General features: G+C 36.0%; 1 long non-coding RNA gene across 1 annotated transcript in view; it reads right to left on the bottom strand.

Annotated features, from left to right (window-relative positions):
* LOC139677088 (uncharacterized) overlaps positions 1–22202 on the bottom strand; it is a 180429-nt gene that overhangs the window by 20766 nt on the left and 137461 nt on the right. Inside the window, exons 3-4 of the long non-coding RNA XR_011698774.1 lie at positions 12652–12753; positions 9616–9680 (exon numbers count right to left, since the gene is read on the bottom strand). This is a non-coding gene — a long non-coding RNA (uncharacterized lncRNA). The remainder of the gene's footprint in view (positions 1–9615; positions 9681–12651; positions 12754–22202) is intronic.

Raw genomic sequence — 22202 nt, 5'->3', positions numbered from 1 at the left:
ACACACATTGTTCCAAGTTGTTGGTACATTACATTCTTCCTAGTTCAAAAGTACGCGCCTTAATCTGTCAGTGCGTAAGTTTAAACCAGCACCTGGTTTGAACCAGACCCCTCCCAAACCCAGGGGCTCAATCGCCAGCTTTGCTGTGGACCATTCTTTAATAATGGATTCCAGCTAAAATGCACTTTATTTCTGTGCCATTCTCACAGTTAGAAAAAATTACTATTACAGAAACATGTTCCTTTTGACCAAGGTTTGAATCAGGATTGCAGTGGTTAAAGTGATCTCATTTTTGTCTCAGACGATTTTGGGCTTCAAACCAGGAGAAAATCAGCTGGCAAACAAGAAACTCAAAAGCAGAGGAAGGAGATATATCCTACAGAGCCTTGATTTAGAAAGACCTGGACTAAAGTGTCAATCTTGAGTTCAAACATGGAAGAGAAGGGAGAAGGGGGGCGGGGGGGGGAGTGAATTTTAGATAATTAACACCTCGGCAAGCAGTAAAATAAAGTGTGGCCTGACTTTCTTACTGCACTGATGAAAAAAAAAATGGAGATTGTCAGAAGGGAAGGAGGAGAAAAGTGGGTAGCAGTCAGTTCAGAAGAACAGCCTCTGCAACAGTACAATAGGAACAGCATTTTGGAGGCATGCTGAGAGCAAGGAGAAGCCTGGAACATAAAGTTCTTAGCAGTCACTTAGATAGTTGTCCACCCTTATTTAACAGAAACTTTGTGCATTAGTTTTCTGAATTTGAGAAAAACATGCTTGCAGAGAGAATACTGAAAGCTACTTTTCTACCTGGATGAATTCACACAAAAAATGTATAATCTCTGTCCTTTCCTATTATCAGTGAAAACAAGGCACAGACAGGCCTTAAGGTGATGAAATTCTTTAAATATGCACACACTTTTAGAAATTCTCACTCTCTTGCTACACATTTAAAATTCCACCAGTGGCTGTTTTAGTAGCATGTTTGTCATTCGATGTTGCCATTCAGCCAGATTTGCATATCAAGCAAAAGAGGTGGAGTAGTTTAATCACTTGTTCTGGCATGCAAGAGATTAATATTAATTACAGTCTTCCAAGTATCATTGAGCTTCTTAGCTTTCCTGGTACTGATTACTTTGTAGCACTTTTGTGCAAGGAGCTTGTTTTACATTTATTTACTGTACATGAAACCCTGGAAACATGTCTTGTGTGTTTCGAATCACAAGCCACACGATATATGGGATGCATAAAACATAAAGTTCGAATCTATTTACCACTAAAATATGCCCTTTAATATAGTCTTAGTATAGGCATATCTTATTTAAAGTTGCTGCACAGAACATGCAAGCCTAGAATTAACAAGCAGTTAATTAAAGTGCCAAAGTATATCCATCTTAGAGACAGAAGACTAAATATCCTGAATTAACTCAAGATTTATAAGCACTTCATTGTCATTACCCTTTTGAAGCCTGAAGACACAAGGTAATGCCTGGCTCTGCAAATTGGGTAGGGTATACCAATCTCTCTTCCTAAGTGACTATTCTATCAAGGATTGAGAACAAAAATAATCAGACAAAACTAGCACTTTCAGCTTCTCCAAAACCAGTGCACAAATAATGTTTGGTCTGTTTAAACAGACACAGCAGCAGAATACTAATTCCAGTGGATTCATTTCAGGGCATTGGCATTTATACCATTCATTTTCCAGAGAGTCAGAAACCATAACAATTAGCATGACAAAAGAAAAAAAAAAGAGTTATTCTTAGGTGATGATCCATAGTCTATTCCATCATCAGACAATGAGCAAAATAATTCCTCCCCACCTGCACATGGATTCCTTGAGAAACACATTCTGAAAATCTACATTTCATTGCAACTGGAAGTGAGTCACTGTTAAAATATTACAGGAAAATAGTTGTATAGAAAAAGTAACAGCTTTCAGGCTTCATGCTTTTAGGGAAGATGAATAAGATTTTGTTCTCTATGAAGAAATCAACCAAATAAGGATCTAATAATTTTAATCCAAATTAACAAAAATATTGTGGTTTTCTAATAATGGAAAAAAGGTATTCTAAAAGAAAACAAAATTTTGGAAATGGAGAAGAAAATTAGCTGCTCTACGGAAATTAGATGCATTAGGGAAAATCTTCATGGGAGGATTAGGAGAGAAAGTGAATAAAACAAAGAGATCATGTTTATTTTATTCTGAGAACAATGTGCTACACAAAACATTCGTATTTCATAGCTGATGGAACTTCTCAGTATCATGCAAGTTTAGCCACTACAGAATCAAACTATCCAATCCCAGATAATGAAGTCTAAGGAATCATTTTAGATCAGTTTCTAGCATTAGAGTTAAAAAAAAATCCATAATATGCACTAACAAAGAAAATCCGATGAGTAAATGCTTCATGCCATAAAATAGAAGACTAAACAAGTTGCCCTTCATACAGCTGAACTGTCAGCAGGGGAAGAAGGAAAAACAATTCAAAAATTGGGACTATACATCAAATCTGGTGATATTGTTGAGGTATGCAAATAAGATGGACCCTAAACTAATAGCTAATCCTTCTCACCCTCACTGGTTTACTGTAAGATTCCAGATAACCTTTCTAAACTAAAGGGCATATGCAGAGGTGAAGTATTGCTAAATTTTCTTTTTTTATTAAATTTGAGCATAGACTTGTAACAGGAAGTTTTCTTCTTTGTTGTTCACCAATCAGTAGTATCAGGAGAAAAAACCTGATGAAGTAATACATGAAATGTCAAAAAAAATAGTGTAAATTTTCACATGCTCTTTTCTTCTACAATGCACTCCTTTATAGTTGTGACACATTAGAACACATTTTTTGAGACAGCATGTTAAAAATGCAGCTTATGAATTATTTAGACTGTTGGAAGCCATAAAAAATCCATTTGATTAAATTTCTTAATCAATATTAGAGAAATAATGCAACTGTCAGCAACACCTAGCTCAATAATGTTTAAAATAGTCTGTAAAGAACTTCCATTGAGCACATGAACTGCAGTTGTTCCATCAGTGTGAATTACAGCTAAAAGGACAGTACTAAATTTTCTAAGCCATATCTTAAATGATGTAAAAGGAGCCCCAAACACCTATCTTAAATGCATGGGTATGGCAGCCTGGTGTCTCCTCACCCAGAATATCAGCTTTGCAATCTGTGTAATCCCACCATTACCACGAGTTCCTCACCTCTGCACAGCACTGCCTTTGGAGCTCTGGCAAAGCAGAGGGTGGCAGCTTTGTCCATCTGCCATCACAGAGTGCATCCAGCTCAGTTAACTGAGCAATCACAGCCAGGCTTTGAACAGGAAATGAGAATGGCAGGGCATGTTTCTGAAATGCAGGTCTCTCTTACGCTACTCAATGACACTGAGACTTAACATTTGGGACAGCAGAGGCCTGGAGAGGTATTCTTACCAACCTAACTTCTTCCCCTCTAACCATTGCAAGAAAAACTCAAAAACTATGTGGCTAGTCCTTGCCCTCTTACTTTAAATTAACTTTCATTTATTGTGCCTGTCTTTCCCAGAGGACAATCCATAGTGATTGTGTATCTACACCTGTTGTAAAGACTGACCTCACAGAACAGCCAGCCCCTGCTCCACAGCAAAACCTGAATTTTCAGTGTGCCATCACTGATGACTGGTGTTTAAACAATAAAGGTTTAAGAAAACGATGTCTCAGAAAACTTTGTCCTCTAAAACCAGCAGTATAAATATGCGGAAAATTTGGTGGGTGTTCTGACTGCAGCAGAAGATTGTGGGAAGGAAGAGATTGAGAGAGAAACTGGCAAAGATGATTAATATAAGTTTATGAAATAAATAATGCCTAAGGGTTAGCTGCTGCTGCAAAGATAAATTGCTCCTAGAGGGGATGGACTCTAGCTATGGAGAAATGAGCTATCACTTTTGGATAGCTTAATTTATAAAAGAAACAAACTCCCGAGTCCAGAATTATTTATAGAGAGATATTACAAGAAATATGTCTAAGCTGTTAATAATCATGAAAGAGAACAAGGAGGTGTAATGGTCAGTTATCTATCAAGAGATAAAGAGCGATGAGACTTTTTTTTTAAATCAGCAGACTGTCACACACTAGTTAGATAAAAAGAATTTCAAAGGTTGGAATATTGATATTCTTAGAATTGCTGAGATTATCACATTCTCAGTTGATGGCAGTATGTCATTTTTGAAAGTGCAATGCAGTATGCAGTAGAACAATGTCAATGAGATCTGTGAAAATTACCTGAAATGCACAGTTATAAAGGTTCTTGATAATAATAAGTTACTCTCCGAGTCAAAGTGAAACCTGAAAGCAATATGCTGTGGAACAGGAATGATGCTTTCAAGCCAACAGAGTGAAACAAACCTCCCAGACACAGGGAGGAAGACGCAGTGCCCTTTGCAAGGCCAAGAACCTCTCACTCATCTAAACACTGCTGGCCTGATTTTCTTTCACGCAAGAAACAAAGTCTGAGGTAACAAGGACTCCTCCAGAGCACTGCATGGCTGCAAAAGCCCTTGGCTCTTTCTCCTCAACATGTTCAAAGTGGAGTTGCAAATCGATAGTGGGATGATGTCTTTACATGTGCATATTTCATGGGGTAGCACAGACATCCATGGACAGAGTGTTTGTTAAAAGAAACTATAATAATAAAGGCCTTGAGATAGGGTAATGATTTTGGGGGAATCAAGCCTCTCAAGCAGGATGGGCAAGTGCTGTCTGAACAGCGACAGGAGCCACCATTGAAGTGGTCCAGCTGGATCAGGAGAGGCTCCCTGAGCCATCCAACAGGGCAGTTATTCTGGCTGTGTCAGTAACATATCTGTCCTGGAGGGTGATCTGAACTGAGAAGCTCACAAACGCTTCCCACTAAACTGCTCAGAGTGTAGGCCATCAGTCATCACAGCCCTCCCCTACTCCTCAATTCCCTCTCTCTCACAGAGGTCAAACCCCAAGAGAAACGGATAAATTTCCTCCAGGAAATCAGACATTATCTCCTTGTCTTCCCATGAGTGGCTGAGGCTGAGACTGGCCAGAAGGGGCCCTGGGAGGCTGCAGGGGATGTATAGTGCTGGGGCTGTGTCACTGCAGGGCAGCTGCTCACCCACCTGGCTTCTGCCACCACCCTGGGAACACACCGATGGATTCAGCTCCTTAGTCTGTTGCATTTTGCAGCATTTAATTTCTTAATACATTAAAAATAAAATAATGAGTAGCTGACAAGTTGTTTTAGCATAATTGCCTAAGGTTACTACTGTTCTGTCTGACAAAATTAGGCAATAGTGAAATCATTGCTGCAGGAAAAAAGCAGTCAAGTTCCAGAAAGCTGGCAATAGCAAGTCAGTTCATGATAAAAATGTTAAACCTGAACTATTTTGTAATACTCTTTCCTCAATATTCATTATTATTTCAATACATAATGTGCCAGTACCTGCCCATATGAAAATCCAAAGACTGAAAACACAATACAGGTACACAGATGACACTGGAAAGGACTTCCCTGACCTTTAAGTAATGAAAGCATAGCCTTTTACTTTAATAGACTTCAGCATTATTATAGTTCTGTCCCGGTTAACCACAAAATGTGAGTTATTACATATTTTAACCAGGTCAGCTCTGTTAGGATGAGGATTTTAAAACAACCAGAAAGAACTTCAGTAGATTACACAAATCCTATTCAGGATTTGATAGGTCTGAGCAGCAAAAATAATTATTGAGTCCTTTTAAAGGACTTGTGCATGCAAAGTGCAAATGTAATGATTATATTAAAGTCAGAGAACAGAAAAAGATTTGAGGATTATTTTTTTAGCTCCTTGAAGTAAATTTTCTTTTCACTTTGGGGTCAAGATGACTCGATTAAGACACATCACAGATAAAATACCTTGCCAGGCAGGCAACCTGCAACCAGTCATCTCTGCGTAGCACACTTCAGCACTGTGTTAAAAAGCATCTGCAAATACACATGCTAAGGGGATCACAATCTTAAGCATATTAATATGCCTTGAGTGTTGCAATAGGAAGGCAAAAGTTTAGCTCTCAATCAGATCAAACACAATCTTGTTATTTACAGTTCCTGGTGTTACCATTTGCCACACCAAACGGCCCTACTGGAAGAAGCCCTCCCAGCGACTAGAAAATTGAACTAACTTTTAATCTTGAATCCCACCACACCATTCCTTGCATTAATAGTTTGCTTAGGCTACCCTGCTGTGCTGCATCACAAGTCAGCACCTCCTCCGTCACCGCTGCCAAACTGCTGCAGTAGAGTGCTGAGAAACACCCTTATTAACTGATGCAGGGAGAAAGCAGAGAAGTATGTTCTGATACAGAACAAATCCATACAGCATACATCTTTTGCTTCTGTAAAGTAAACACCACCAAGTTCTCACAGATGAAAGAATTCTTTCAATGTGAGTGTAATAAATGTAAGAAATAAAACAGGATTTGGCACTTTGCTTTTCCAAATAACCTCTATTTCCTATGGTATCAACAGTTAGGGAATGAACAGGTTACATAAACAGATGATTAGGAGCATTTCAGCCTGTGGCCAGTAAACTTAGTGCATTACTATATGAAATATGAAGTGAGGAATAGCATTGACATGGTTGGTGGTTTGAGAGGTTTGGATACTATTGCAAATTTTGGTTGTGATGCAGCTAAATTGGCATCATGATGATCACCACATACACAGTGAAATAATCCACTGTTTGCAACAACATCTCCTAGGTGAGGGGTAGGTTTTTCATTGTACATTTGAGCTGGACACACCTTGATGCAGTGCCTGAGAGCAAGAGTACTGGAATTGTTCCCCCACGAAATCAATGAAAAAGCTGTTTGTTAAGCATAAGTTAAGCCAAATGTTTCTAAAGAGTCAAAAGCAGAATTCATAAAGTTTCATCTCCTAGCTGAAAAATCAAAACTGTGCAGCAAAACTAGCTGGACAAAACTGTCATAACTTATACATTAGACTACCTGATCAAAAAAAACCCAAAACAACAAACCAAACCAAACCAACAAACAAAAAAACCCCAAAATCCAACAATAAATGATCATTTATAATAAGTGCTTCCTATATAAATGTAATCTATTACTTCTGTAATTTTACAGCCTGAAAATGCATCCTATGTACCTACAGTATTTCAAGATCCCTTTCAATATTCTTTGTAAAGTACCAAAAGAGAAACAATGCAGTCACAAAGTGCAGTAAAGTGGAATTAATGAGCAGTACAGTGTAGAATGTCTTTCTTGCTGCATAACACCACTCTTTCAGAAGCAATCCCTTGTTACAACATATTGTACATGGCCAGAGCAATCTGTGTTGCCCATAAGATCTTTTACTTGCACTGTTTGCCACACACATTCTGTCCTTGAAGTATGAAACAGCAAAACAAGAAAAACCTCTGAAAAGTAGCAGATTAGAAACACTGTATATATGGACCTAAAATTAATATATTGCAGCTATCTAAAAGACTCCTCTTCCTCCTCTCTTTACACATTGGCAGGGTCTATATGGAAAACTTCCCTAATCTTCACACCCAGCCTAGGTAAAGTGATGCTGTACATGTCACTTTCTTTGCCATTCAATGCCTCACACTTCAAATGTTTGCCCAGGATATTATCCTATGTTTTATTCCTATAATATCCTTTCTTTTTTTACTAAATAGGTGCAATAACTCAACTGCATTTTCCAGTATGCAACAGTAAATTCTCTAGAATTAAGCCACAAAGACCAGGACTTGAAACACATCTCCATCTTTGTCTTCAGACACTCTTCACATCCTAGCTATGTCTCATTAAGATCTGAAAAATCCAATCTAAATTCACAGATGCTCTTGAAGGCAAAGTCAGAAGTATGTGTCCCTCAGTGTGGCACCTTTAGCCTTCACAGGAATTCATCACTAAAATCAATGAAAATGTATTAGAAAAACTATTGTTCATTAAGAGGTCACTGCAAGAGATCCAAAAATGAAGGTACAAAGACAATACTACAAAACTATCAGTTAGAAAGCCTGTTATGCCAGTATACCAATATCAATATACAGTTTCTTTATCTCCCCACTCCTTTCTTGTCTGTTGTCTCTCATCTTTCTCTTCAAACAAACTCTTAAGGACAGGATTTTTGTATATGCAGTAGAGAATCTAGAAAAGGACAATCATATTCACTAATATTAACAGATAAGAACAATCATCAGATGATCAGGGAATGTTTTCCTGATATGAACATGCCAGATGGATGTGCCAACCAACCCCCACTTCAGCAATGCAATTAGTAAGAAACAAAAATGTTCTGCTTCATACAAATCACTGACCCACAACTGGAAAGGAACACAGAAGGGTTTGCAACTTATCTTCCTCCTCATCAGGTCACACAAAATAGACACAGAACAGTCAAGCACAAAAAATTTAAAACTGTACTTATTATGGGACAAGAAATTTGATCATTAATAAATTTAAAGAAATGATTCAAGGGAAGCACACATACACTCACCAAATAATAATTCAAAAACCCAAACAATAACAACCAAACAAACAACAAAAAACCAAGCACAAAACCCGGACAAACCTGAGTAGTTTAACTTACAGAAGATGGTAACAATTACTGCCATGGAAGTTATGACTTCCATGTTCTTAAATAATTTCTCTTTGATAATAAAGCTCAACTGTCATTGAGTAAGGCTGTGGTATTTTCACTAACAAAGGTGGGGTATAACAGGCAATTATTACTGTGGTGACAAGACAATACATATTACTAGAGAAGTTCAAACATTTAATGAAATGTCAAGTTTTGATATCTGTCTTCCCAAAAAGAATGTTAATGCCATGACACCTAGAAAAAATTAAACTGCCTGGAAAGTCCCTCATTTACCTCATTTGGTAGACTGAGAAATCCATCAGCACAGCATGCCAGCATCACAGAAAATTAATGTACCATATACTAAAGTTAGAGACCACAATATGTTAAAATTTAATTAAATGGCTGTTTCTAGCAAAGCCACACAAAGAACTATTTTTTTATTTTGCAGTCACTGACAGGAAAATACTCAGACATGCGTTTAAAAATGCATAACAAAGCAGCAAGCAACATATGTTGTCTCTAAATTAGGTTTTTTTCCCTTTCCAGGTTTTCTGTGGCACAGAAGACTCAAATAGCTAGATATGAACTCTCTTCTTCAGTCAACATTTTCTATGGGTTACCTTGGAATGCTCCCCACTTACTTAATTGCCTCTTATATATGACTTCTATGGCATTTAGTTCCTCTTTAGATTGTAGGGAGCATTTACTGGGGTAGAGTTCAGGGCTTTAGAGTTCAATTCAGAGACCATATGTCTTGTGCAACAGACCCCTGAATACCTTGAATATGAAAATAGAATTAATTCTGAAGAAAGAATTCCATATCCAAAATCTTCTACTGTATTCTCTTTCACACAGAAAATATTGAATGTAGCAAGATTGTATTTGTGCAACTGAAAACAAAGAACTGTTGAAAATAGGTTTCTTATTTAATGTATTTAACAAATCCAAATGTGTTATCATACACTGCAGGTCCTCATCATAGATGAATATCACAAAAATGAAACTTAAATAGATTTCTACTCACACTTTGTTGGCAGTCACATTCCAACCTGGCCTAGTCATCTTGGTCATCTCTTTTGCTTTTACTCCCTAAATGGAATATTGAGAAGATTGTTAATTTTGTAACTTTCAAGTGTTATGCAGCAGAACAGAGACCAAATCAGGTTTCTATGAGTTTCAGTATTTAAAAATATTTTTGCTGCAGTCATCTGCTTACTTCTGGTCTTATATATTCCAAAATTTTCTGATTGGAAAGAAGAAAAAGTTCAACATATTCTTATTAGTTTGTAACAGAAAGAATAATGCACATAGAAAACCTTTGAACTACCAATAAATTGATGAGCTTTCCCCAGTGCAGATTATGGCCACGACCCCCAGTTATAAAATTAAATTCTTTCAATAATTGCCATGATGGTGTCCTAAACTGCTTAGAATGAACTTTTTAGTTGTCTCTTAAAGAAAAAAGAATATGCTTTCATATAAAATACTTTTAAATATTCCACTTGATAAGAATCCAAAATCCTGACACAAATTCCCTCTATCTTTCAAGCAATGTATTTTGAAAGAATACATCTTTCTTTAGTATTGCTGATATAACTAATTACCCTTTGGGCTTCATTCTTGACTCTTAACTAGAAATGCAGCATAATAACATTGAATGCATGAGTGAAAGATATATTAGTTAAATATATGTTTTATTAGTAAATATTATGTGGCAGCATTAATTTTTATGTATGATAATTACAGAATTAACTTTCCTCTTCAACTGCTGATGCATCTCTCTAAATTAAATTAGAGAGAAGCCTCAGAAAGTGTGAACTGTCACTACTTCATTAACTTTAGCAGGTCAATATTTAAATGCAGTCCCTAAGAGTCACGTCAGTTGGTCTCTACTGAGGAGCACGTTTTTGTGTTTGCATATCAGGTGTAGGGAAGATGATAAAAGTGTTTGAAAATTTTAGTTACAGCAAGATATGTTGCTCAGTCAAATATATGTTATGCTGCAATAATATAAAACATGTCACAGAAGAACCTTTATGTAACTACTCAAAAGTCCACTCACTCCTGATTGCACCTGTCTTTCTAAGGGAAGGTCCTATATATATAGTCTTAAATCAAAATATAAACTTCCATTTCCTGTCAGAAACTTTTTCAGCTTGATTTTTAGTTTTAAAGTATAAGAAGCCACATTTTGAAATCCCAGATGAGGCCTCTCCTGTCCTCTTTGTATTTTTCTCAAGCAAAAGTCTGCTGATCTTATTCTGCTGCAGCTGTTAGTCTTTTAATCTGTTTGCATATTTCTTCCTTTTAATTATAAAAATGTGTCACGTCTTTAGAACATTCTCTAATCTGCCTAACTTACTCATTCCAAAGTATATATACATTTCATTTTCCAGAGTAAATACAAAATAAAATGAACAGCACTGGCAATTGCAAAATGGAAATTAGGAAGCATATGATAATGAGTATTCACCAAAATTGCAGAATGTGACATTCAGAAAGGAAATTTCAACTGCCACCTATTTTGTAATAAAAATCAAAGGTATGAACAGTCATTGTAAAACATATACCTCTTGGTTAGACATTGCAAATAAAATTATACTTGAGTAATATACCACCTGTGGGATAATTCATGTATTTGCCCTAAATTAGGTCATGCATTTTTTTTTGTTCTGGAATTAGTTTTGAAAATACGGTAACATGCTACAGCCATACAGCAACAATGAACTTTCACAAAATGACGGTCTGTGCAGGGAGAAAACCTTTTGTCATCATAAAAGCAGTAATTTCTTTGGAGCCAGAAATATTTTTGTTCTTGGTTGCTCATCCCACCCTTTTTTTCCCCTCTTAACTTTACAATTGGAAATCAAGTTCAATGTCACCATTAGAAGATCTTCAGGTTCATGTATTTTTCTGATACTTCAGATTAGATTTATTGCCTTCTTTTTTTGCTTCTGTGAATGTAAAATATGTTCTAACTGAACAAAAAAAAGGCATTTTTAGCCTAAACAATAGCATAATCAGGAAACATGCAACTTGCCACTGTTTATTTATAATAACAAAAAATCTTAGAAACACTGTTTTCAATTGAGTGAATTCATTATAATCTGCAATATATATTTACAGTTGCTCACATTGCAGATGTAATCTTGAGATAATCTTAATTTTTATATGAATAGATTTTAGGCTGAATGTTACTTCAACTTAATCTTCTGTCACTAAGTGTACAATGCTGGACAATGTGATTAGTACAATTAATTAAGCAGCTAATGCATTGTGAGGAGAATATTCAATTATATCACAGTGGAATTGCATATTCTGAAGTGTCATAACCAGATCAGTTTGAAACACTTGTATCTATCATTACGACATCATTCAGTGCAACAGAGAGGCTGAAGTAAATCATCCAGTGACTATTCAGCCACTAATTTCCTATTTCAGCCTTGTCTCAGTTTCCTCCCTGAACATGAATCCCATGTAAATACTTAGAAGCAGATGTGGCCCAATGGCTGGTTTACCACGGAAAATGTGGCTATGTAGTAATGCAATTTTTACCAAGAAAGCCCTATTACACAGAATTGAGAAATATAGTATGGTAGAAACCTTTAGCCAATACTTCACTTGAAGGCAAGCAGGTTCCTTGAATGTGTTCATAAAAAAACTACAAGAAGTCGGAAATCACAGAATTTTTAAGCAGCATAAAGATCAGATTGGTTGGAGATATGCAAAGATTTATATATCTGTTGAGTGGCAGGAATGTAGGTTGTAATCACCAAAGTAAATGTTTTTGAACAGCATTGAGGAAACTGATTTAGCAGTGACAGATAAGCTTTTACAGTTTATTCTCTATTACAAAATTGATTTCTGCTTTGTGTGTTACCTTCCGAGACTGCAGGAGTAGAATTGGTGGTCACAACTTTTATGGTGTAAACTTCTTCCGCCTCAAATGTTTTCCCAGTAGAAGCTGATATTATTTCAATACTTTCAGATTCAGTTTTGGATAGGTAAAAAATTCTAATATCTAAAAAAAACCCCAACAAACAAACAAAAAAAGCCTTACCTCCAGCTCTGCGAGTGCAAGAACAGTGCAATGACAGCTTTGCGTTGTGCTGCTCCAAACTTTACAGAGTAACTTGTTTAATATCTCGAGGTGCTTGGTTTACTGAAGGAAAAAAAAAAAAGAAGTTGAGTTCAATCAATTAAAAAATGATGCTTAATTATTTCCTTCCATAAAGGATTTCATATTTTAACTAGATGGTGCTCTAACCTATGAAGTGGCAACTTTCAAATGCTTGACTGTTTTTAGAGCTTTTCAAATGCAAAACAACTAAACTGGATATTTAGTTTTCAGGAACACATGAAATTTTGGAGATAACATGCTTCATAGTCTCTGTTTATACAACAGTCACTCCTAAATTCAGTAGCTGTGAAATCTGCTCCTGGTTCAAGAAGGGGTAACAATATGTCTGCAATCCTGCAGAGAAGATTTAGCACGTATTTGTTACCACCTTACCATGTGTTGGTTTCAGTAAGTGCTAAGACATAACAATGTTCCTTACTTTCCCCAGCTTTTTTAGAATACCAACAGGCAAAGATTTGTTTTCACTTTCTCTCTTATATTTCAATAATATGAAAGATTAAGATTACCTAATATGCTGAATCTGGATTTACCCTTGCAAAAGTATACTGAAATTCTAGTGACCAGCATATTTATCAACCTCCTCTGTATTTAATATGTACATCAGGATACCATGTTATTTATGGCAAGCAACTGTTACAATCAGTATTACTTGGAGACTTTTAATTAAAATGTGATCTCATGATTACTATGGTTGCTCTGGCAACAGGCTGACTAAAATAATCTGACTGACACTATATCAGCATTCTTTGTTGTTTTTAATGTAGGTGTGTGATTGCAATCACTATATTACCCACTGTGCTTACTTTATTAGAATGATTTATTTCTTCTTGGGAATACAGCCACAGGGATACATTTTAGGCTACTTATGATCCAGTAAGATAGAATTCATGAAATCCAGTCACTAAGAAATAATCCTTCTATGCCATATGAATGATTTCATGATACTGCATTTGGTTGGGTTCTGATGACAGATTTTAAATTGCCATAGAATTATTTTAGTTCACATATAAATATTAGCTACAATTTAGTAGCTCAAAAATAATGAACCAACAACAACAAAAAAGTGTATTTTCAATATGGTTCCAATATTATGTCTCATCCTGCATATTTGAACAGACCTGAGTATCATGACAAGAATCTCATATAAAAGTTGTGGTAAAAATTAATGGCAATCTTAAAAAAAGCCCAAGCAAACAACAAACAAACAAACACAAAAACCCCACAAACACATAAACTTTAGAAGATTTATGACTTTGTGTGTTATTATGCCACTACACTCTTCTTTTGGCACTGTGTGACAATTTAATGGTTCATTTCTATGGAAGTGACTTAAAAATTCTTTATCCCGTGAAAAATTCAATGGCAGCTTCTATGAATAGTGGAGAGATACTTATGACATACAACTAAGTGACTGAGAAACAGTGCAGGTGAAAATTCCTGCTTGATACATAAGTAACGTAATTAACAGCTCACAGCAGGACAGATGAACAAGGATGAAATTGCACAATAACACCTAAAAATAAAGTCTGAGCTGGTCATGGCATCATAGCTTCTCTTGGATTCAAAGAAACATGAGTTCCTTCCAAAGTCATTATCACTGAAGACACCATTACAGAAATTGTTAGATATGACACAAGTTCCATTTTCTCTTACACTCTCATCTATGTTCCCTGTTGTCTAACTCTGAAGAATCTGATAGGTTGTCCTAATATACACACAGATATAAACAGTGCAGATCACACTGTTTCCAACCACCAAAACACAGAACACAGCATCCATAGGTGAGAAAACAGCTAGTTCTGAGACACTGCCTGTCCTTGAAACAACCCCAGATATGTGGCAACATATTTGGCACTATGGCAGCATCACACACAGTCAAAACTGACACACAGATATTTGGTTTATCACTAAATATTGTTACTTATTGGTGATCACTTAATTATGGGTCTTAGTTTGATTTTGCTGGTTGGTTATCAAGGTTATTCCTCTTCTGCTGGTGCAAAGTGCAGATAACAAAGGAAGCCCACATGGATTAGTTCAGAGCAAGATCAAGTATAGAAAACTTAGAAATTTTTGCTTATAGGAATTTCTGCCATTTTTTTAAGGGAACAATTTAGCTTGTTGTTAAATTTCTTAAGACAAAGAGTTACTTACTAAGCAAAAAGGTTACTTTTTTTCCTATTTCTCTCTAGATCCCTCAAATTGGTAGATATTTTTAAATTTTACCAATACTGAAAATTCCACAGCAAGGCCACCAGGTGAAACCAATGAAAACCTCCTTCACCTCCTGAGAATGACTAGAAACTAGGGTTAATCCTTCCCAGATTATTGGGATCAGTGATCATTTCTTCCCATACAATGAAGGACAACCCCATTTACAGAATCCTATAAATAGGATTATATAGAATCATACATAGCAGGATGCAATAATATTCTTTACATTATGATTTTGTATGGAGATGGTAAGTATATGGTACTGGGTTTAAACATGGTATCAGCTCACCAAGGAAACAACAAAGTGAGTAACTAAAATTTGCATATACTTGCCATCAGAATTTTTGCTTATTCAAGCACTTTCAAGACTGGTTTGTGTAGTTAATTAACACTTATCACCACATGTTTATTCAGTATATTTGAGCAAACATTAACGTCATTCAAATATCAATCAAATCTATAACTATTTACTCTGAGCTTCAAATTATTTTGCAGCAAAATCTGCAAAAATATCCTTGAGAGAAGTGCAAGTGCTCTAGAAATGAGAAGTAAAGAATGAAATTTAATTTCTTCACCTATTTCAAGCACAAGTAGAAACTTTATGTTGCAGGGGGGACTATGATTTTGCAAAATGTATAAAAGCAATGTTGTCAATGCCATTATCTGAAAATTTATTGAAGCTCATATAGAAAAAGCCAGAACGCAGGTTTTACTTAAATACAGCTATATTTTTTCAAGTCAGGAACAAAGATAGTATAGCATCCTATTTTTGCTGACTTTTGTAATCTGCATGCTGTGATCAGGTAGGCTCAGAAATTCCAGATGGTGTTGTTCACTTCCTGTCAAATATCACAGGAAACATAACTATGTATAAGACTTTTTACTTTTTATATTTACAGGTCATTTTCTTTCTTGTTTTTGCCACAACCAGAGGTTGATAGCAGTCTGCCCTTCACATGAACTGCTTACTCACAGCAGCCTGAGTGCAAGCAGGAGGGGATGGGGTAGATGATGGTTTTGCATCGTTCTCAGACGTAAGCAATATATTGCAAACAGCATGTCAAATATATACAAAATCCTAATAATTGAGACTCCAATAAGAAAAAACTATATTTACTTCAAGAATGTATGTAAACCGAAGTTGTCATTGGATTACAGACTATGTTGCTATTCAATTCGCACAAGTAAGGTAATCACAATTTAAAATATCCCTTATAGGTTGTAAACAAATATATTATGTCACATTTACTCCCACTGAACACTGCTTTAATATACAACTGACCAATTTCAATGCAATATTTTCCAGAGTAGAATCAAAATTTAGCTCCTGGCAAACAGTATGTAGCAAAAAAGAGGGTATTGTCTAAATGTCACTATATGTATTTTTAGATGCCTCAGTACTGATTAAATGAAATTATAAGTTATTAAGTCAAATGAGGTTTTCCTGCTATTCCATTCATTTGCAATGCTATCTTCTCTGTTCTCAATTCACCTACAGTCAATTCAAAATATATTTAAAAGAGAAGCAAATGGCTGTTCTCTCATTGTGTTTCTGAACTAAGCCTGGAGTATGCGCATCCCCTGTTCTCAAAAACGATTCTCATAAAACCGTTACAGTAACACAAAAACTTCTGTAACTGACAAGTTGTTACCTCTTCCCACTGACACAAAAGACAAGTACCGCACAGTAATTTTGCTCAGCAGGAAGTACACACACCAGCTTTAAATAGCTAATTTAGAGAGTTCAGGAATTAAACTACTTGAGTTTTTAGTCCAGCTAATCAGGTAGCTTTTACATTCCACACTGCTATATTGGCAATACCTAAGCAGATCAAAATGTAATCTCTCTGCAAATATTCTGTTTTCTTTTCCAAAAATTTTCAAAAATGTGTTTGTTGAAAGATGGATCCTTCTCTTTAACCCACTGTTTTATCATTAGTTATTTCATCCACCAAAAATATGGATAGTAGACAAAAATCCATCTAAAGGGATTGCATACCCATAGGATTCCTTTGCAATACATCAAGATCTGACCACTACATGAAATCCTTTAACTTCTCCCACTGCTGCAGGAAGGAGGGGGCAGCCAAGGAAGGGGAAGAGGGGAGGAAATGGACCCTCTGCAGCATGTTCTGTACAGCTCAGGACTTGGAATTTCTGAATAAATTATTCTGCTGTGATTGCCAAAAGATGACAAAAAGAATTGAAAAGAAAAATATTCTAACCTAGAGAAACTGGGCTCTAGTAGAAGCTATAAACTTGCATCTAAGGGTGGACAAAAATGAACTATGAAGTTTCTATATAAGACTGAAAATGGAAATGATAAGTATGAAATTAAAACACTGAGTAGATTTTGGCAGGGAAGAAGAGAAGTAGACAAGCAAAAACGACCAGTTACTAGAATTTAGACTTACTTCCCCTATGTTGATTTTGGACATCCAACATGCATCTTCAGCGAAATGCAAACAGAAGTCAATTCATGCTCTTTTGAGATAAAGGGTAGCTTTGCAATGAGATGAAGCCCACAGCCAGCAGAAAAATCAAATATTTACAAAGAAATATTTAACCTGTTCTGCCAGAGCCATCTTCAGCATGAGTAACTTAATAGTGCTTTAGCTGACAACTCAGGCAAATCCTAAGACATGAAGCTGTAGCATCTCTGTGTTTATGAGGATTTCAATATTTTCATTCCATCCTATTCAGCTGCTCCTATTTTTGCCCTGAATAGTACTCTCAGTCTCTTTAACTCTGTGACTTCTTTTTTGCATAATGAATTAAAAGCTAATTGTAATGTGCTAAGAACTTTATTCTTTGACAGAACAAAAAGAACTAAGAAATCTGCCAACATTAGGTAAAACACTTTGTTCCTTAAAACTGCTGTAGACAAACTGCTCACAAGGCTTCTCGTTTTGAATGTATTTTAAATTCTTACTGACAGGTGACTTCATCAATGTCACCCTAAGAATGCTATTCAGTTTTGTTAAAAAATGAAAGGGAAAAAAACCCAATACTGTCTTCATACTTTAGTCACGGATTTTCAGAAGCTATTAACAAGTCTCCAGGCTTATTTTTTTCACTCTTTCTGATAAATAGTCTAAAAGTATACAAGGAAAAGTATCTTGATAACCTAAAGTTACATTTGGATATACTTGGACATAGGATGAGCAGGTACAAAAGAGACTAGACTGTGCTGTTTGGGGCTTGTTTTTTATTGTGAGTAGCACTTGTTAGCCTGATATGAGAATGCATTTATGATCAAGGCCTGTGAGGAGAGAGAACTAGGTATTTTGGCTTCATAGAGAGCAGTAGATGTCCTCTGATAGATGTTGAATTATGTTTGAGCCTGGAGACAAATAGATATTGCAAATCAATGCTTGTTTATCATACAATCTAAAGAAAGAGTTATCATTTTCACCATGTCTGATATGTAGATAAATAGCTCTATCAGTATTTTATGTCACAGAAGTCCTCCTCCTTTAAAACTTTTATTTATTTATTGGGAGTAGTTTTAGGAGCATTTTCTAAAGAAGTCCCATTTCTCAGTGCTGACCTCAATATATGAACAAGGAAACAACCTAAAATTACATAAACCAAATAATTCAGAAAACCAAAATTTAAATTTGTAATTGAAGATGCATGAATAGCATAGCTTTATACAAGAAAAATAAAAATCTTAATATTCTTATGAGTCTTAAGATGCTGGAAAATACTACTTATGGAGCTGTCCTAAAAGCTTGGCCCTTTCTCAGATACTACAGATTAAAAGGACTGAAGAACTCCTTTCACTTGCATGTGAAAATTTCTGCATGAATATGAGCTCAGTGCCAGAAAAACACTGCATTATGGCAGAGCCCTTCTTCAGCACCTACTCATTAATAAACAGCTGCCTTAGAAATGAGGTAAGCTGATGCTTCTTATTGCCTTCAATTTGCCTTTTTTGGAGGGTAGTAAATACAGGAAAGTTAACGCCTATACAGAGTTGTTAAGTGTGTTGTGTTTTGGTAAAATCCTGCTCCCTTGATCATCCCACCACATGCATAATTCACTCTCCAGACTTAGTTTTTGCTCTGAGTTTAGAGTTCAAACTGAGTCACAGTGAGAAATTTCAGTTAGAAGTTTATCTCTCTATAAAGTAGTTTAACTTCCATTGTTTAATTGAGAATGTAGAGTAGATGTCATCAAATTTATTTGGTAAAGATCAGAATACAATGAAGAAGATTCATTTGACAAGCCAATAGTCTTTCCACTAACATACATGGCTACTCTTAACACCCTTTTGTGACTTGTCTTTGATTTGAATCTCTTTTTGGTGAGAAATAAGGTGTCTGGATTTTTCAAACTAGATATGGTATACAATTTTCTTCTATAAATTCAGTGGATCCATTTTTTAAAAGGCTGTCACATATCTAGTTCACCATGATAATTATGTTGACAGAAATTGTTCCCTCAACATTTAAGCCTGTTTTAACAGTAGCAGTAATATTAAAAACTGACTTCTGTGATTCTTTATACAATTTGCAGGCTAGTTCAATCTGCATGTCTAATGCAAAGGTGAGGTACCCCTGAATCAGGTTTGCAAAATGTAAGGCAGTGAATTTCACAGGAAGAGAAATAAGCAAACAATTTGTTCTACACCACAGGCAGTGGCACTGTGGGCATGGCTGATGGTAGAAAAGTGGATTTTTCTTGCTATTACTTCATGTTTGCTCGAAGGTTTATGATTCTGCTGGCTTCTATAATAATAGATAAATTTCATGGGTATCTTGCAATTTCCTAGAAGAGGTTTTAATCCAGCTGTGTGCTCCTTGTTCCTTTCAGAAGACCTTTAAACTAGTACTAATATTCCAACAACAGGACAGAATCCCTCCCTCTGCTCACACATACCTTGCCACACTAAAGGCCACCAGAATATATGCAGAAGACCCCTAAAATGAACAAAAACTTTTGTGATCTTTACCACACTCTCAAAAATTAATAAACAAGAGCTCTGACAAAAGCAAACTTAGACTTGTATTTTGTGGCTTATTATAACCCAGTACAGTTTCAGAAAACCAATGCAAAACTGGTGCTTAGTTCTGTTTTGGTTGAATGGGCACTCCCATTTTTCCCTGTTGCAGTTGCTTCAGTCTGTAGGTAAGAACTGAAGATTCACTGCAACAGAAAGGAAGCATGGAATAGTTTGTGACCCTTGTCATTTGCCTCAGGCATCACCTCTGGTTAGAAGGGGGTTGTGGACCTTTCTCCAGTGTCCTCAAGGGTAGATGTGAGTCTGCATTCTCTGGCCATAAATAAACAAAGCAATGGTAAGAATGTGCAGCATTTCCTCCATAACAGTAAGATTCACAGTTCCTACCTACACCCCACACCTGAATTTTGCTATGCTAATTCAATATATAGATCCTCTTTTGTTATATGTAACCTGAAATTCTGTTACAGAAAAAAAAAAAAACACCAAAAAAACCTTCCAACCAAACAAAAAACCCCTCCAACAACCAAAGCTTACATTCATACAGAGCTGCTGAAATTTCTCAGCTGCTAGGTGCTTTTAAATATTCTCTCTTTTCCATATAGGCCTGAAATTAATAATTAATTCTGGAATGACATCAGCTTGTTTGTAAAATGCAAATTTCCTTCTGACTCCAGGGAAGTGCTATGTACTTTTCAATTGTCAATTCTTTACCTCTTCCTGACTCTGTCTTGACTTTGGTTCCCTTTGTCCTGTAATTGTACCTGCCTGTCGCAGTGCTGAGCTGCAGCTTTCTAACAGCTCCTCCTGCTTGTTTGACTTCTGCTGTTTTCCTCTCTTATACTTTGTAATAAATCTTTGCACAGAACAGTCCTCTAGGCAAGCTTCATACAGCTAAGGAAGCGTTTTCAGACCAAGTTTGCCACCTGCTCATAATCACACTTTTTCAGTTTTGAAGATAAGATCTGGGAAACACAGCGAACAAAAAAGGGGCCATTGAGCAAAACACTGATAAGACAAGTCTTCTCTTAAATAATTCCAGTATTTATGACAGGTAGCTGAAGTCAATAAAAAGAACAAATCCTAACATCACAATCTCTACATGTTGTGACTTAGTTGGGACAACTGTCAACCCTCTACTCTCAAAACAGAGACTATTATTTAAAGCTGACACTACTTCCCAGGAGAACCAAAAGCTGTAAAATTAGGAAATGAATTGCATTACATCATAGGTCAAATCTCAGAAAAAGACAGGAGGAATACCTAGGGGAGTGCAGCCACAGTTTGAGACAGAAATCTCTGGTCATTTTTCCTTTCCATTCTGACATTATCATGCAAGTTAAGAGAGAACTGACAACAATGAAGTAACTTCTGGCTTACTTTTGGTTTTAATTTGATATTCTGCAACATAAATATCCTATTTTCAATGGGCATTCTCCTAATTCTGCTTTTTGTTTCTTTCAATATGATTCATTATAGTACATAACCTGGAAACATGAGGCTGTTTCTAAAATGCACAAGGACAGCAGAAAGTTTGATTCTGGATAACTACAAATGTGCAAAGGCAGGCTGGAATGTTTGTAATGCTACATAACACAGTACTTTTAAGCAGAATGGACCTGTTTGAACATAATGTGACTGTATCCAACACATAACAACATCGTGTCATACAGATATTTTCTTGGATCTACTTTATGGATTTTTGGTATTTCTCTACTGCTGAAATACAGCTTTTTATACCTTTGCAAAACATTTTTCTGCAACTTCCTGAGAAGTGTTTGGTGTAATTCTGCAGTTTAAGAGACAACAGCAGATGAGATAAAACCATGGGAACAGTCCAGCATGGCTTTGCATAGGTTTGGATTGCAAAGTTACAGCTCTTGCTATTTGTATGATAGTAATATTTCTCATTAAGCACCCAGCCAGTCTATGAAATTACTGCAAAAATATATTTGTTGCATGGCATTCTATTATTTAAACATTTCTGATTATCAAGGAAAAAGCTACCGCTATTGGTTACAAAAATGTATAGCTTGCTACAGAGGAGCCCACAAGCAGAAAACAGTAGAAGATTACACATAAAATTGCAAATAAAAAGAACAGACGGAATCATTTTAAGATACAAAAAAAGGAAAATATTTCAGTACAGAACTCTATTACTGGTATTTCACAGATGTCTATCTTGGGATCTGATGTTGCACATATTTTCCTGTGAGTGGAGTCCAAACTTCTTTCTTACCTTCAGGACACTACTTTTAATAGGCAGTTTAATTACCGCCTGCATTCACTA

Source organism: Pithys albifrons, chromosome 11, assembly GCF_047495875.1.
Source record: "Pithys albifrons albifrons isolate INPA30051 chromosome 11, PitAlb_v1, whole genome shotgun sequence".
Taxonomy (NCBI): Eukaryota; Metazoa; Chordata; class Aves; order Passeriformes; family Thamnophilidae; genus Pithys; species Pithys albifrons.
The sequence above is the reverse complement of the archived record's forward strand: the minus strand, read 5'-3'. Positions and strand labels throughout refer to the sequence as shown.